The sequence below is a fragment of the Hyla sarda genome, unplaced genomic scaffold, assembly GCF_029499605.1.
Source record: "Hyla sarda isolate aHylSar1 unplaced genomic scaffold, aHylSar1.hap1 scaffold_525, whole genome shotgun sequence".
NCBI classification, from domain to species: Eukaryota; Metazoa; Chordata; class Amphibia; order Anura; family Hylidae; genus Hyla; species Hyla sarda.
In genome coordinates, this window is record NW_026610536.1 from 57,325 (window position 1) to 76,432 (window position 19,108).

The following is a 19,108-nucleotide window of genomic DNA, read 5'->3' on the forward strand; positions in this document are numbered from 1 at the left end:
AGGGGGCAACACCAGAGATTATAGAGAGGGGGTAACACCAGGGATTATAGAGACGGGGCAACACCAGGGATCATAGAGAGAGGGGGAAACACAAGAGATTATAGAGAGGGGGCAACACCAGGGATTATAGAGAGAGGAGGCAACACCAGGGATTATAGAGAGAGGGGGCAACACCAGGGACTATAGAGAGAGGGGGCAACACCAGAGATTATAAAGAGAAGGGCAACACCAGGGATCATAGAGAGAGGGGGCAACACCAGGGACTATAGAGAGAGGGGGCAACACCAGGGACTAAAGAGAGGGGGGCAACACCAGAGATGATAGAGAGAGGGGGCAACACCAGAGATGATAGAGAGAGGGGGCAACACCAGGGATTATAGAGAGGGGACAACACCAGGGATTATAGAGAGTGGGGGCAACACCAGAGATTACATAGAGAGAGGGGGCAACACGAGGGATTATAGAGAGAGGGGGCAACACCATAGATTATAGAGAGAGGGGGCAACACCAGGCATTATAGAGAGGGGGCAACACCAGGGATTATAGAGAGAGGGGGCAACACCAGAGATTAAAGAGAGAGGGTGCAACACCAGGCATTATAGAGAGAGGGGGCGACACCAGGGATCATAGAGAGAGGGGGCAACACCAGGGATCATAGAGAGAGGGGGCAACACCAGGGATCATAGAGAGAGGGGGCAACATCAGGGATTATAGAGAGAGGGGGCAACACCAGGGATCATAGAGAGAGGGATCAACACCAGGGATCATAGAGAGAGGGGGCAACATCAGGGATTTGTAGAGAGAGGGGGCAACACCAGAGATCATAGAGAGAGATGGCAACACCAGGGATTATAGAGAGAGGGGGCAACACCAGGGATCATAGAGAGGGGGCAACACCAGGGATCATAGAGAGAGGGGGCAACACCATGGATTCTAGAGAGAGGGGGCAACACCAGGGATTATAGAGAGAGGGGGCAACACCAGAGATTATAGAGAGAGGAGGCAACACCAGGGATCATAGAGAGAGGGGGCAACACCAGGAATCATAGAGAGAAGGGGTAACTCTAGGGATTATAGAGAGAGGGGGCAACACCAGAGATTATAGAGAGAGGGGGCAACACCAGGCATTATAGAGAGGGAGCAACACCAGAGATTATAGAGAGAGGGTGCAACACCAGGCATTATAGAAAGAGGGGGCAACACCAGGGATCATAGAGAGAGGGGGCAACACCAGGGATCATAGAGAGAGGGGGCAACACCAGGGGTCATAGAGAGAGGGGGGCAACACCAGGGATTATAGAGAGAGGGGGCAACACCAGGGATTATAGAGAGAGGGCAACACCAGGGATTATAGAGAGAGGGGGCAAAACCAGAGATTACATAGAGAGAGGGGGCAACACCAGGTATTATAGAGAGAGGGGGCAACACCAGAGATTATAGAGAGAGGGGGCAACACCAGGCATTATAGAGAGGGGGCAACACCAGAGATTATAGAGAGAGGGAGCAACACCAGGCATTATAGAGAGAGGGGGCGACACCAGAGATTATAGAGAGGGGGCAATACCAGGGATTATAGAGAGGGGGCAACACCAGGGATCATAGAGAGAGGGGGCAACACCAGAGTTTATAGAGAGGGGGCAACACCAGGGATCCTAGAGAGAGGGGGCAACACCAGGGATCATAGAGAGAGGGGGCAACACCAGAGATTATAGAGAGGGGGCAACACCAGGGATTATAGAGAGGGGGCAACATCAGAGATTATAGAGAGAGGGGGCAACACCAGGGATTATAGAGAGAGGGGGCAACACCAGGGATTATAGAGAAAGGGGCAACACGAGGGATCATAGAGAGAAGGGGCAACACCAGAGATTATAGAGAGGGGGCAACACCAGGGATTATAGAGAGGGGGCAACACCGGAGATTATAAAGAGGGGGGGGGGGCAACACCAGGGATTATAGAGAGAGGGGGCAACACCAGGGATTATAGAGAAAGGGGCAACACCAGGGATCATAGAGAGAGGGGGCAACACCAGAGATTATAGAGAGGGGGCAACACCAGGGATTATAGAGAGGGGGCAACACCAGAGATTATAGAGAGAGGGGGCAACACCAGGGATCATAGAGAGAGGAGGCAACACCAGGGATCATAGAGAGAGGGGGCAACACCAGGGATCATAGAGGGAGGGGGCAATATCAGAGATTATAGAGGGAGGGGGCAACACCAGGGATTATAGAGAGAGAGGGCAACACCAGAGATCATAGAGACAGGGGGCAACACCAGAGATTATAGAGAGAGGGGGCAACACCAGGGATTATAGAGAGGGGGCAACACCAGGGATTATAGAGAGTGGGCAACACCAGAGATTATAGAGAGAGGGGGCAACACCAGGGATCATAGAGAGAGGGGACAACACCAGAGATTATTGAGATAGGGGGCAACACCAGAGATTATAGAGAGAGGGGGCAACACCAGGAATTATAGAGAGAGGAGGCAACACCAGGGATCCTAGAGAGAGGGGGCAACACCAGGGATCATAGAGAGAGGGGGCAACACCAGAGATTATAGAGAGTGGGCAATACCAGGGATTATAGAGAGGGGGCAACACCAGGGATTATAGAGAGGGGGCAACACCAGGGATTATAGAGAGAAGGGGCAACACCAGAGATTATAGAGAGGGGGCAACACCAGGGATTATAGAGAGAGGGGGCAACACCAGGGATTATAGAGAGAAGGGGCAACACCAGAGATTATAGAGAGGGGCCAACACCAGGGATTATAGAGAGGGGGCAACACCAGAGATTATAGAGAGAGGGGGCAACACCAGGGATTATATAGAGAGGGGGCAACACCAGAGATTATAGAGAGAGGGGGCAACACCAGAGATTATAGAGAGAGGGGGCAACACCAGGGTTCATAGTGAGAGGGGGCAACACCAGGGATCATAGAGAGAAGGGGCAACACCAGAGATTATAGAGAGGGGCCAACACCAGGGATTATAGAGAGGGGGCAACACCAGAGATTATAGAGAGAGGGGGCAACACCAGGGATTATATAGAGAGGGGGCAACACCAGAGATTATAGAGAGAGGGGGCAACACCAGAGATTATAGAGAGAGGGGGCAACACCAGGGTTCATAGTGAGAGGGGGCAACACCAGGGATCATAGAGAGAGGGGGCAACACCAGGGATTATAGAGAGAGGGGACAACACCAGAGATCATAGAGAGAGGGGACAACACCAGGGATTATAGAGAGAGGGGGCAACACCAGGTATTATAGAGAGAGGGGGCAACACCAGAGATTATAGAGAGAGGAGGCAACACCAGGGATCATAGAGAGAGGGGGCAACACCAGAGATTATAGAGAGAGGGGACAACACCAGGGATTATAGAGAGAGGGGGCAACACCAGGGATTATAGAGAGAGGAGGAAACACCAGAGATCATAGAGAGAGGGGGCAACACCAGGGATTATAGAGAGAGGGGGCAACACCAGGGATTATAGAGAGAGGAGGCTACACCAGAGATCATAGAGAGAGGGGGCAACACCAGAGATCATAGAGGGGGCAACACCAGAGAATATAGGGAGAGGGGGCAACACCAGGGATTATAGAGAGGGGGCAACACCAGAGATCATAGAGAGAGGGGGCAACACCAGAGAATATAGAGAGAGGGGGCAACACCAGGGATTATAGAGAGAGGGGGCAACACCAGGGATCATAGAGAGAGGAGGCAACACCAGGGATCATAGAGAGAGGGGGCAACACCAGAGATTATAGAGAGAGGGGGCAACACCAGAGATTATAGAGAGAGGGGGCAACACCAGGGATCATAGAGAGAGGGGGCAACACCAGGGATTATAGAGAGAGGGGGGCAACACCAGAGATCATAGAGAGAGGGGACAACACCAGGCATTCTAGAGAGGGGGCAACACCAGATATTATAGAGAGAGGGGGCAACACCAGAGATTATAGAGAGAGGGGGCAACACCAGAGATCATAGAGAGAGGGGGCAGCACCAGGGATCATAGAGAGAGGGGGCAACACCAGGGATTATAGAGAGAGGGGGCAACACCAGAGATTATAGAGAGAGGGGGCAACACCAGGGATCATAGAGAGAGGGGGCAACACCAGGGATCATAGAGAGAGGGGGCAACACCAGGGATCATAGAGAGAGGGGGCAACACCAGGGATCATAGAGAGAGGAGGCAACACCAGGGATCATAGAGAGAGGAGGCAACACCAGAGATTATAGAGGGGGCAACACCAGAGAATATAGGGAGAGGGGGCAACACCAGGGATTATAGAGAGGGTGCAACACCAGAGATCATAGAGAGAGGGGGCAACACCAGAGAATATAGAGAGAGGGGGCAACACCAGGGATTATAGAGAGAGGGGGCAACATCAGGGATCATAGAGAGAGGGGGCAACAACAGAGATTATAGAGAGAGGGGGCAACACCAGAGATTATAGAGAGAGGGGGCAACACCAGGGATCATAGAGAGAGGGGGCAACACCAGGGATTATAGAGAGAGGGGGGCAACACCAGAGATCATATAGAGAGGGGACAACACCAGGCATTCTAGAGAGGGGGCAACACCAGATATTATAGAGAGAGGGGGCAACACCAGAGATTATAGAGAGAGGGGGCAACACCAGAGATCATAGAGAGAGGGGGCAACACCAGGGATCATAGAGAGAGGGGGCAACACCAGGGATTATAGAGAGAGGGGGCAACACCAGAGATTATAGAGAGAGGGGGCAACACCAGGGATCATAGAGAGAGGGGGCAACACCAGGGATCATAGAGAGAGGGGGCAACACCAGGGATCATAGAGAGAGGGGGCAACACCAGGGATCATAGAGAGAGGAGGCAACACCAGGGATCATAGAGAGAGGAGGCAACACCAGAGATTATAGAGAGAGGGGACAACTCCAGAGATTATAGAGAAAGGGGGCAACACAAGGGATCATAGAGAGAGTTGGCAACACCAGGGATCATAGAGAGAGGGGACAACACCAGAGATTATAGAGAGAGGGGGCAACACCAGGGATTATAGAGAGAGGGGGCAACACCAGGGATTATAGAGAGAGGGGGCAACACCAGGGATCATAGAGAGAGGGGGCAACACCAGGGATTATAGAGAGAGGTGGCAACACCAGGGATTATAGAGAGAGGAGGCAACACCAGAGATCATAGAGAGAGGGGGCAACACCAGAGATCATAGAGAGAGGGGGCAACACCAGAGATCATAAAGAGAGGAGGCAACACCAGGGATTATAGAGAGAGGGGGCAACACCAGGGATCATAGAGAGAGGAGGCAACACCAGGGATTATAGAGAGAGGGGGCAACACCAGAGATTATAGAGAGAGGGGGCAACACCAGGGATTATAGAGAGAGGGGGCAACATCAGGGATTATAGAGAGGGGGCAACACCAGGGATCATAGAGAGAGGGGGGCAACACCAGGGATTAAAGAGAGAGGGGGCAACACCAGAGATCATAGAGAGAGGGGGCAACACCAGGCATTATAGAGAGGGGGCAACACCAGAGATTATAAAGAGAGGGGGCAACACCAGAGATTATAGAGAGAGAGAGGGGGCAACACCAGGGATCATAGAGAGAGGGGGCAACACCAGGGATTATAGAGAGAGGGGGCAACACCAGGGATTATAGAGAGAGGGGGCAACACCAGGGATCATAGAGAGAGGGGGCAACACCAGGGATCATAGAGAGAGGGGGCAACACCAGGGATCATAGAGAGAGGGGGCACCACCATGGATCATAGAGAGAGGAGGCAACACCAGAGATTATAGAGAGAGGGGACAACATCAGAGATTATAGAGAGAGGGGGCCACACCAGGAATTATAGAGAGAGGGGGCAAAACCAGGGATCCTAGAGAGAGGGGGCAACACCAGGGATCATAGAGAGAGGGGGCAACACCAGAGATTATAGAGAGGGGGCAACACCAGGGATCCTAGAGAGAGGGGGCAACACCAGGGATCATAGAGAGAAGGGGCAACACCAGAGATTATAGAGAGGGGCCAACACCAGGGATTATAGAGAGGGGGCAACAACAGAGATTATAGAGAGAGGGGGCAACACCAGGGATTATAGAGAGAAGGGGCAACACCAGGGATTATAGAGAAAGGGGCAACACCAGGGATTATAGAGAGAGGGGGCAACACCAGAGATTATAGAGAGAGGGGGCAACACCAGGAATTATAGAGAGAGGGGGCAACAGCAGGGATCCTAGAGAGAGGGGGCAACACCAGGGATCATAGAGAGAGGGGGCAACACCAGAGATTATAGAGAGGGGGCAATACCAGGGATTATAGAGAGGGGGCAACACCAGGGATCATAGAGAGAGGGGGCAACACCAGAGATTATAGAGAGGGGGCAACACCAGGGATCCTAGAGAGAGGGGGCAACACCAGGGATCATAGAGAGAGGGGGCAACACCAGAGATTATAGAGAGGGGGCAACACCAGGGATTATAGAAAGGGGGCAACACCAGAGATTATAGAGAGAGGGGGCATCACCAGGGATTATAGAGAGAGGGGGCAACACCAGGAATTATAGAGAAAGGGGCAACACGAGGGATCATAGAGAGAGGGGGCAACACCAGAGATTATAGAGAGGGGGCAACACCAGGGATTATAGAGAGGGGGCAACACCGGAGATTATAAAGAGGGGGGGGCAACACCAGGGATTATAGAGAAAGGGGCAACACCAGGGATCATAGAGAGAGGGGGCAACACCAGAGATTATAGAGAGGGGGCAACACCAGGGATTATAGAGAGGGGGCAACACCAGAGATTATAGAGAGAGGGGGCAACACCAGGGATCATAGAGAGAGGAGGCAACACCAGGGATCATAGAGAGAGGGGGCAACACCAGGGATCATAGAGGGAGGGGGCAATATCAGAGATTATAGAGGGAGGGGGCAACACCAGGGATTATAGAGAGAGAGGACAACACCAGAGATCATAGAGAGAGGGGGCAACACCAGAGATTATAGAGAGAGGGGGCAACACCAGGGATTATAGAGAGGGGGCAACACCAGGGATTATAGAGAGTGGGCAACACCAGAGATTATAGAGAGAGGGGGCAACACCAGGGATCATAGAGAGAGGAGGCAACACCAGGGATCATAGAGAGAGGGCAACACCAGGGATTATAGAGAGAGGGGGCAACACCAGGGATCAAAGAGAGAGGGGGCAACACCAGGGATCATAGAGAGAGGAGGCAACACCAGGGATCATAAAGAGATGAGGCAACACCAGGGATCATAGAGAGAGGGGGCAACACCAGGGATTATAGAGAGAGGGGGCAACACCAGGGATCATAGAGAGGGGGCAACACCAGAGATTATAGAGAGGGGGTAACACCAGGGATTATAGAGAGGGGGCAACACCAGGGATCATAGAGAGGGGGCAACAGAGATTATAGAGAGGGGGCAACACCAGGGATTATAGAGAGGGGCAACACCAGGGATATAGAGAGGGGGCAACACCAGAGATTATAGAGGGGGTCAACACCAGGGATTATAGAGAGGGGGTAACACCAGGGATTATAGAGAGGGGGCAACACCAGAGATTATAGAGAGGGGGCAACACCAGAGATTATAGAGAGGGGGCAACACCAGGGATTATAGAGAGGGGGCAACACCAGGGATTATAGAGAGGGGGCAACATCATGGATTATAGAGAGGGGGCAACACCAGGGATCATAGAGAGAGGAGAGGGGGCAACACCAGGGATCATAGAGAGAGGGGGCAACACCAGTGATCATAGAGAGAGGAGGCAACACCAGGGATCATAGAGAGAGGGGGCAACACCAGGGATCATAGAGAGAGGGGGCAACACCAGGGACTATAGAGAGAGGGGGCAACACCAGGGACTAAAGAGAGGGGGGCAACACCAGAGATGATAGAGAGAGGGGGCAACACCAGTATTGATAGAGAGAGGGGGCAACACCAGGGATTATAGAGAGGGGGCAACACCAGGGATTATAGAGAGTGGGGGCAACACCAGAGATTACATAGAGAGAGGTGGCAACACGAGGGATTATAGAGAGAGGGGGCAACACCAGAGATTATAGAGAGAGGGGGCAACACCAGGCATTATAGAGAGGGGGCAACACCAGGGATTATAGAGAGGGGGGGCAACACCAGAGATTATAGAGAGAGGGTGCAACACCAGGGATCATAGAGAGAGGGGGCAACATCAGGGTTTATAGAGAGAGGGGGCAACACCAGGGATCATAGAGAGAGGGGGCAACACCAGGGATCATAGAGAGAGGGGGTAACATCAGGGATTTGTAGAGAGAGGGGGCAACACCAGGGATTATAGAGAGAGGGGGCAACACCAGGGATCATAGAGAGGGGGCATCACCAGGGATCATAGAGAGAGGGGGCAACACCAGAGATTATAGAGAGGGGGCAACACCAGGGATCCTAGAGAGAGGGGGCAACACCAGGGATCATAGAGAGAGGGGGCAACACCAGAGATTATAGAGAGGGGGCAACACCAGGGATTATAGAAAGGGGGCAAAACCAGAGATTATAGAGAGAGGGGGCAACACCAGGGATTATAGAGAGAGGGGGCAACACCAGGAATTATAGAGAAAGGGGCAACACGAGGGATCATAGAGAGAGGGGGCAACACCAGAGATTATAGAGAGGGGGCAACACCAGGGATTATAGAGAGGGGGCAACACCGGAGATTATAAAGAGGGGGGGGGCAACACCAGGGATTATAGAGAAAGGGGCAACACCAGGGATCATAGAGAGAGGGGGCAACACCAGAGATTATAGAGAGGGGGCAACACCAGGGATTATAGAGAGGGGGCAACACCAGAGATTATAGAGAGAGGGGGCAACACCAGGGATCATAGAGAGAGGAGGCAACACCAGGGATCATAGAGAGAGGGGGCAACACCAGGGATCATAGAGGGAGGGGGCAATATCAGAGATTATAGAGGGAGGGGGCAACACCAGGGATTATAGAGAGAGAGGACAACACCAGAGATCATAGAGAGAGGGGGCAACACCAGAGATTATAGAGAGAGGGGGCAACACCAGGGATTATAGAGAGGGGGCAACACCAGGGATTATAGAGAGTGGGCAACACCAGAGATTATAGAGAGAGGGGGCAACACCAGGGATCATAGAGAGAGGAGGCAACACCAGGGATCATAGAGAGAGGGCAACACCAGGGATTATAGAGAGAGGGGGCAACACCAGGGATCAAAGAGAGAGGGGGCAACACCAGGGATCATAGAGAGAGGAGGCAACACCAGGGATCATAAAGAGAGGAGGCAACACCAGGGATCATAGAGAGAGGGGGCAACACCAGGGATTATAGAGAGAGGGGGCAACACCAGGGATCATAGAGAGGGGGCAACACCAGAGATTATAGAGAGGGGGTAACACCAGGGATTATAGAGAGGGGGCAACACCAGGGATCATAGAGAGGGGGCAACAGAGATTATAGAGAGGGGGCAACACCAGGGATTATAGAGAGGGGGCAACACCAGGGATTATAGAGAGGGGGCAACACCAGAGATTATAGAGGGGGTCAACACCAGGGATTATAGAGAGGGGGTAACACCAGGGATTATAGAGAGGGGGCAACACCAGAGATTATAGAGAGGGGGCAACACCAGAGATTATAGAGAGGGGGCAACACCAGGGATTATAGAGAGGGGGCAACACCAGGGATTATAGAGAGGGGGCAACATCATGGATTATAGAGAGGGGGCAACACCAGGGATCAGAGAGAGAGGAGAGGGGGCAACACCAGGGATCATAGAGAGAGGGGGCAACACCAGTGATCATAGAGAGAGGAGGCAACACCAGGGATCATAGAGAGAGGGGGCAACACCAGGGATCATAGAGAGAGGGGGCAACACCAGGGACTATAGAGAGAGGGGGCAACACCAGGGACTAAAGAGAGGGGGGCAACACCAGAGATGATAGAGAGAGGGGGCAACACCAGTATTGATAGAGAGAGGGGGCAACACCAGGGATTATAGAGAGGGGGCAACACCAGGGATTATAGAGAGTGGGGGCAACACCAGAGATTACATAGAGAGAGGGGGCAACACGAGGGATTATAGAGAGAGGGGGCAACACCAGAGATTATAGAGAGAGGGGGCAACACCAGGCATTATAGAGAGGGGGCAACACCAGGGATTATAGAGAGGGGGGGCAACACCAGAGATTATAGAGAGAGGGTGCAACACCAGGGATCATAGAGAGAGGGGGCAACATCAGGGTTTATAGAGAGAGGGGGCAACACCAGGGATCATAGAGAGAGGGGACAACACCAGGGATCATAGAGAGAGGGGGTAACATCAGGGATTTGTAGAGAGAGGGGGCAACACCAGGGATTATAGAGAGAGGGGGCAACACCAGGGATCATAGAGAGGGGGCAACACCAGGGATCATAGAGAGAGGGGGCAACACCATGGATTCTAGAGAGAGGGGGCAACACCAGAGATTATAGAGAGAGGGGGCAACACCAGGGATTATAGAGAGAGGGGGCAACACCAGAGATTATAGAGAGAGGAGGCAACACCAGGAATCATAGAGAGAGGGGGCAACACCAGGAATCATAGAGAGAGGGGGGCAACACCAGAGATTATAGGGAGATGGAGCTACACCAGGGATCATAGAGAGAGGGGGGCAACACCAGGAATCATAGAGAGAGGGGGGCAACACCAGAGATTATAGGGAGATGGAGCTACACCAGGGATCATAGAGAGAGGGGGGCAACACCAGAGATTATAGGGAGAGGGGGCAACACCAGAGATTATAGAGAGAGGGGGCAACACCAGGGATCATAGAGAGAAGGGGTAACACTAGGGATTATAGAGAGAGGGGGCAACACCAGAGATTATAGAGAGAGGGGGCAACACCAGGGATTATAGAGAGAGGGGGCAACACCAGAGATTATAGAGAGAGAGTGCAACACCAGGCATTATAGAAAGAGGGGGCGACACCAGGGATCATAGAGAGAGGGGGCAACACCAGGGATCATAGAGAGAGGGGGCAACACCAGGGATCATAGAGAGAGGGGGGCAACATCAGGGATTATAGAGAGAGGGGGCAACACCAGGGATTATAGAGAGGGGGCAACACCAGGGATTATAGAGAGAGGGGGCAACACCAGAGATTATAGAGAGAGGGGGCAACACCAGGCATTATAGAGAGGGGGCAACACCAGGGATTATAGAGAGAGGGGGCAACACCAGAGATTATAGAGAGAGGGTGCAACACCAGGGATCATAGAGAGAGGGGGCAACATCAGGGATTATAGAGAGAGGGGGCAACACCAGGGATCATAGAGAGAGGGGGCAACACCAGGGATCATAGAGAGAGGGGGCAACATCAGGGATTTGTAGAGAGAGGGGGCAACACCAGGGATTATAGAGAGAGGGGGCAACACCAGGGATCATAGAGAGGGGGCAACACCAGGGATCATAGAGAGAGGGGGCAACACCATGGATTCTAGAGAGAGGGGGCAACACCAGGGATCATAGAGAGAGGGGGCAACATCAGGGATTATAGAGAGAGGGGGCAACACCAGGGATCATAGAGAGAGGGGGCAACACCAGGGATCATAGAGAGAGGGGGCAACATCAGGGATTTGTAGAGAGAGGGGGCAACACCAGGGATTATAGAGAGAGGGGGCAACACCAGGGATCATAGAGAGGGGGCAACACCAGGGATCATAGAGAGAGGGGGCAACACCATGGATTCTAGAGAGAGGGGGCAACACCAGAGATTATAGAGAGAGGGGGCAACACCAGGGATTATAGAGAGAGGGGGCAACACCAGGGATTATAGAGAGAGGAGGCAACACCAGAGATCATAGAGAGAGGGGGCAACACCAGGAATCATAGAGAGAGGGGGGCAACACCAAAGATTATAGGGAGATGGAGCTACACCAGGGATCATAGAGAGAGGGGGGCAACACCAGAGATTATAGGGAAAGGGGGCAACACCAGAGATTATAGAAAGAGGGGGCAACACCAGGGATCATAGAGAGAAGGGGTAACACTAGGGATTATAGAGAGAGGGGGCAACACCAGGGATTATAGAGAGAGGGGGCAACACCAGAGATTATAGAGAGAGGGTGCAACACCAGGCATTATAGAAAGAGGGGGCGACACCAGGGATCATAGAGAGAGGGGGCAACACCAGGGATCATAGAGAGAGGGGGCAACACCAGGGATCATAGAGAGAGGGGGGCAACATCAGGGATTATAGAGAGAGGGGGGCAACACCAGGGATTATAGAGAGGGGGCAACACCAGGGATTATAGAGAGAGGGGGCAACACCAGAGATTACATAGAGAGAGGGGGCAACACCAGGGATTATAGAGAGAGGGAGCAACACCAGAGATTATAGAGAGAGGGGGTAACACCAGGCATTATAGAGAGGGGGCAACACCAGAGATTATAGAGAGAGGAGGCAACACCAGGCATTATAGAGAGAGGGGGCAACACCAGGGATCATAGAGAGAGGAGGCAACACCAGGGATGATAGAGGGAGGGGGCAATATCAGAGATTATAGAGGGAGGGGGCAACACCAGGAATTATAGAGAGAGAGGGAAACACCAGAGACCATAGAGAGAGGGGGCAACACCAGAGATTATAGAGAGGGGGTAACACCAGGGATTATAGAGACGGGGCAACACCAGGGATCATAGAGAGAGGGGGAAACACAAGGAATTATAGAGAGGGGGCAACACCAGGGATTATAGAGAGAGGAGGCAACACCAGGGATTATAGAGAGAGGGGGCAACACCAGGGACTATAGAGAGAGGGGGCAACACCAGAGATTATAAAGAGAGGGGGCAACACCAGGGATCATAGAGAGAGGGGGCAACACCAGGGACTATAGAGAGAGGAGGCAACACCAGGGACTAAAGAGAGGGGGGCAACACCAGAGATGATAGAGAGAGGGGGCAACACCAGAGATGATAGAGAGAGGGGGCAACACCAGGGATTATAGAGAGAGGGGGCAACACCAGGAATTATAGAGAGAGGGGGCAACACCAGGGATCCTAGAGAGAGGGGGCAACACCAGGGATCATAGAGAGAGGGGGCAACACCAGAGATTATAGAGAGTGGGCAATACCAGGGATCCTAGAGAGAGGGGGCAACACCAGGGATCATAGAGAGAAGGGGCAACACCAGATATTATAGAGAGGGGCCAACACCAGGGATTATAGAGAGGGGGCAACACCAGAGATTATAGAGAGAGGGGGCAACACCAGGGATTATAGAGAGAGGGGGCAACATCAGAGATTATAGAGAGAGGGGGCAACACCAGAGATTATAGAGAGAGGGGGCAACACCAGGGTTCATAGTGAGAGGGGGCAACACCAGGGATCATAGAGAGAGGGGGCAACACCAGGGATTATAGAGAGAGGGGACAACAACAGAGATCATAGAGAGAGGGGACAACACCAGGGATTATAGAGAGAGGGGGCAACACCAGGGATTATAGAGAGAGGAGGCTACACCAGAGATCATAGAGAGAGGGGGCAACACCAGAGATCATAGAGAGAGGGGGCAACACCAGAGAATATAGGGAGAGGGGGCAACACCAGGGATTATAGAGAGGGGGCAACACCAGAGATCATAGAGAGAGGGGGCAACACCAGAGAATATAGAGAGAGGGGGCAACACCAGGGATTATAGAGAGAGGGGGCAACACCAGGGATCATAGAGAGAGGAGGCAACACCAGGGATCATAGAGAGAGGGGGCAACACCAGAGATTATAGAGAGAGGGGGCAACACCAGAGATTATAGAGAGAGGGGGCAACACCAGGGATCATAGAGAGAGGGGGCAACACCAGGGATCATAGAGATAAGGGGCAACACCAGGGATTATAGAGAGAGGGTGCAACACCAGGCATTATAGAAAGAGGGGGCGACACCAGGGATCATAGAGAGAGGGGGCAACACCAGGGATCATAGAGAGAGGGGGCAACACCAGGGATCATAGAGAGAGGGGGGCAACATCAGGGATTATAGAGAGGGGGTAACACCAGGGATTATAGAGAGGGGGCAACACCAGGGATCATAGAGAGGGGGCAACAGAGATTATAGAGAGGGGGCAACACCAGGGATTATAGAGAGGGGGCAACACCAGGGATTATAGAGAGGGGGCAACACCAGAGATTATAGAGGGGGTCAACACCAGGGATTATAGAGAGGGGGTAACACCAGGGATTATAGAGAGGGGGCAACACCAGAGATTATAGAGAGGGGGCAACACCAGAGATTATAGAGAGGGAGCAACACCAGGGATTATAGAGAGGGGGCAACACCAGGGATTATAGAGAGGGGGCAACATCATGGATTATAGAGAGGGGGCAACACCAGGGATCATAGAGAGAGGAGAGGGGGCAACACCAGGGATCATAGAGAGAGGGGGCAACACCAGTGATCATAGAGAGAGGAGGCAACACCAGGGATCATAGAGAGAGGGGGCAACACCAGGGATCATAGAGAGAGGGGGCAACATCAGGGACTATAGAGAGAGGGGGCAACACCAGGGACTAAAGAGAGGGGGGCAACACCAGAGATGATAGAGAGAGGGGGCAACACCAGTATTGATAGAGAGAGGGGGCAACACCAGGGATTATAGAGAGGGGGCAACACCAGGGATTATAGAGAGTGGGGGCAACACCAGAGATTACATAGAGAGAGGGGGCAACACGAGGGATTATAGAGAGAGGGGGCAACACCAGAGATTATAGAGAGAGGGGGCAACACCAGGCATTATAGAGAGGGGGCAACACCAGGGATTATAGAGAGGGGGGGCAACACCAGAGATTATAGAGAGAGGGTGCAACACCAGGGATCATAGAGAGAGGGGGCAACATCAGGGATTATAGAGAGAGGGGGCAACACCAGGGATCATAGAGAGAGGGGGCAACACCAGGGATCATAGAGAGACGGGGTAACATCAGGGATTTGTAGAGAGAGGGGGCAACACCAGGGATTATAGAGAAAGGGGGCAACACCAGGGATCATAGAGAGGGGGCAACACCAGGGATCATAGAGAGAGGGGGCAACACCATGGATTCTAGAGAGAGGGGGCAACACCAGAGATTATAGAGAGAGGGGGCAACACCAGGGATTATAGAGAGAGGGGGCAACACCAGAGATTATAGAGAGAGGAGGCAACACCAGGAATCATAGAGAGAGGGGGCAACACCAGGAATCATAGAGAGAGGGGGGCAACACCAGAGATTATAGGGAGATGGAGCTACACCAGGGATCATAGAGAGAGGGGGGCAACACCAGAGATTATAGGGAGAGGGGGCAACACCAGAGATTATAGAGAGAGGGGGCAACACCAGGGATCATAGAGAGAAGGGGTAACACTAGGGATTATAGAGAGAGGGGGCAACACCAGAGATTATAGAGAGAGGGGGCAACACCAGGCATTATAGAGAGGGGGCAACACCAGGGATTATAGAGAGAGGGGGCAACACCAGAGATTATAGAGAGAGGGTGCAACACCAGGCATTATAGAAAGAGGGGGCGACACCAGGGATCATAGAGATAGGGGGCAACACCAGGGATCATAGAGAGAGGGGGCAACACCAGGGATCATAGAGAGAGGGGGGCAACATCAGGGATTATAGAGAGAGGGGGCAACACCAGGGATTATAGAGAGGGGGCAACACCAGGGATTATAGAGAGAGGGGGCAACACCAGAGATTATAGAGAGAGGGGGCAACACCAGGCATTATAGAGAGGGGGCAACACCAGGGATTATAGAGAGAGGGGGCAACACCAGAGATTATAGAGAGAGGGTGCAACACCAGGGATTATAGAGAGAGGGGGCAACACCAGGGATCATAGAGATAGGGGGCAACACCAGGGATCATAGAGAGAGGGGGCAACATCAGGGATTTGTAGAGAGAGGGGGCAACACCAGGGATTATAGAGAGAGGGGGCAACACCAGGGATCATAGAGAGGGGGCAACACCAGGGATCATAGAGAGAGGGGGCAACACCATGGATTCTAGAGAGAGGGGGCAACACCAGAGATTATAGAGAGAGGGGGCAACACCAGGGATTATAGAGAGAGGGGGCAACACCAGAGATTATAGAGAGAGGAGGCAACACCAGGGATCATAGAGAGAGGGGGCAACACCAGGAATCATAGAGAGAGGGGGGCAACACCAAAGATTATAGGGAGATGGAGCTACACCAGGGATCATAGAGAGAGGGGGGCAACACCAGAGATTATAGGGAAAGGGGGCAACACCAGAGATTATAGAGAGAGGGGGCAACACCAGGGATCATAGAGAGAAGGGGTAACACTAGGGATTATAGAGAGAGGGGGCAACACCAGGGATTATAGAGAGAGGGGGCAACACCAGAGATTATAGAGAGAGGGTGCAACACCAGGCATTATAGAAAGAGGGGGCGACACCAGGGATCATAGAGAGAGGGGGCAACACCAGGGATCATAGAGAGAGGGGGCAACACCAGGGATCATAGAGAGAGGGGGGCAACATCAGGGATTATAGAGAGAGGGGGCAACACCAGGGATTATAGAGAGGGGGCAACACCAGGGATTATAGAGAGAGGGGGCAACACCAGAGATTACATAGAGAGAGGGGGCAACACCAGGGATTATAGAGAGAGGGAGCAACACCAGAGATTATAGAGAGAGGGGTAACACCAGGCATTATAGAGAGGGGGCAACACCAGAAATTATAGAGAGAGGAGGCAACACCAGGCATTATAGAGAGAGGGGGCAACACCAGGGATCATAGAGAGAGGAGGCAACACCAGGGATGATAGAGGGAGGGGGCAATATCAGAGATTATAGAGGGAGGGGGCAACACCAGGAATTATAGAGAGAGAGGGCAACACCAGAGACCATAGAGAGAGGGGGCAACACCAGAGATTATAGAGAGGGGGTTACACCAGGGATTATAGAGACGGGGCAACACCAGGGATCATAGAGAGAGGGGGAAACACAAGGAATTATAGAGAGGGGGCAACACCAGGGATTATAGAGAGAGGAGGCAACACCAGGGATTATAGAGAGAGGGGGCAACACCAGGGACTATAGAGAGAGGGGGCAACACCAGAGATTATAAAGAGAGGGGGCAACACCAGGGATCATAGAGAGAGGGGGCAACACCAGGGACTATAGAGAGAGGGGGCAACACCAGGGACTAAAGAGAGGGGGGCAACACCAGAGATGATAGAGAGAGGGGGCAACACCAGAGATGATAGAGAGAGGGGGCAACACCAGGGATTATAGAGAGAGGGGGCAACACCAGGAATTATAGAGAGAGGGGGCAACACCAGGGATCCTAGAGAGAGGGGGCAACACCAGGGATCATAGAGAGAGGGGGCAACACCAGAGATTATAGAGAGTGGGCAATACCAGGGATTATAGAGAGGGGGCAACACCAGGGATCATAGAGAGAGGGGGCAACACCAGAGATTATAGAGAGGGGGCAACACCAGGGATCCTAGAGAGAGGGGGCAACACCAGGGATCATAGAGAGAAGGGGCAACACCAGAGATTATAGAGAGGGGCCAACACCAGGGATTATAGAGAGGGGGCAACACCAGAGATTATAGAGAGAGGGGGCAACACCAGGGATTATAGAGAGAGGGGGCAACACCAGAGATTATAGAGAGAGGGGGCAACACCAGAGATTATAGAGAGAGGGGGCAACACCAGGGTTCATAGTGAGAGGGGGCAACACCAGGGATCATAGAGAGAGGGGGCAACACCAGGGATTATAGAGAGAGGGGACAACACCAGAGATCATAGAGAGAGGGGACAACACCAGGGATTATAGAGAGAGGGGGCAACACCAGGTATTATAGAGAGAGGGGGCAACACCAGAGATTATAGAGAGAGGAGGCAACACCAGGGATCATAGAGAGAGGGGGCAACACCAGAGATTATAGAGAGAGGGGACAACACCAGGGATTATAGAGAGAGGGGGCAACACCAGTGATTATAGAGAGAGGAGGAAACACCAGAGATCATAGAGAGAGGGGGCAACACCAGGGATTATAGAGAGAGGGGGCAACACCAGGGATTATAGAGAGAGGAGGCTACACCAGAGATCATAGAGAGAGGGGGCAACACCAGAGATCATAGAGGGGGCAACACCAGAGAATATAGGGAGAGGGGGCAACACCAGGGATTATAGAGAGGGGGCAACACCAGAGATCATAGAGAGAGGGGGCAACACCAGAGAATATAGAGAGAGGGGGCAACACCAGGGATTATAGAGAGAGGGGGCAACACCAGGGATCATAGAGAGAGGAGGCAACACCAGGGATCATAGAGAGAGGGGGCAACACCAGAGATTATAGAGAGAGGGGGCAACACCAGAGATTATAGAGAGAGGGGGCAACACCAGGGATCATAGAGAGAGGGCAACACCAGGGATCATAGAGATAAGGGGCACCACCAGGGATTATAGAGAGAGGGTGCAACACCAGGCATTATAGAAAGAGGGGGCGACACCAGGGATCATAGAGAGAGGGGGCAACACCAGGGATCATAGAGAGAAGGGGCAACACCAGGGATCATAGAGAGAGGGGGGCAACATCAGGGATTATAGAGAGGGGGTAACACCAGGGATTATAGAGAGGGGGCAACACCAGGGATCATATAGAGGGGGCAACAGAGATTATAGAGAGGGGGCAACACCAGGGATTATAGAGAGGGGGCAACACCAGGGATTATAGAGAGGGGGCAACACCAGAGATTATAGAGGGGGTCAACACCAGGGATTATAGAGAGGGGGTAACACCAGGGATTATAGAGAGGGGGCAACACCAGAGATTATAGAGAGGGGGCAACACCAGAGATTATAGAGAGGGGGCAACACCAGAGATTATAGAGAGGGGCAACACCAGGGATTATAGAGAGGGGGCAACATCATGGATTATAGAGAGGGGGCAACACCAGGGATCATAGAGAGAGGAGAGGGGGCAACACCAGGGATCATAGAGAGAGGGGGCAACACCAGTGATCATAGAGAGAGGAGGCAACACCAGGGATCATAGAGAGAGGGGGCAACACCAG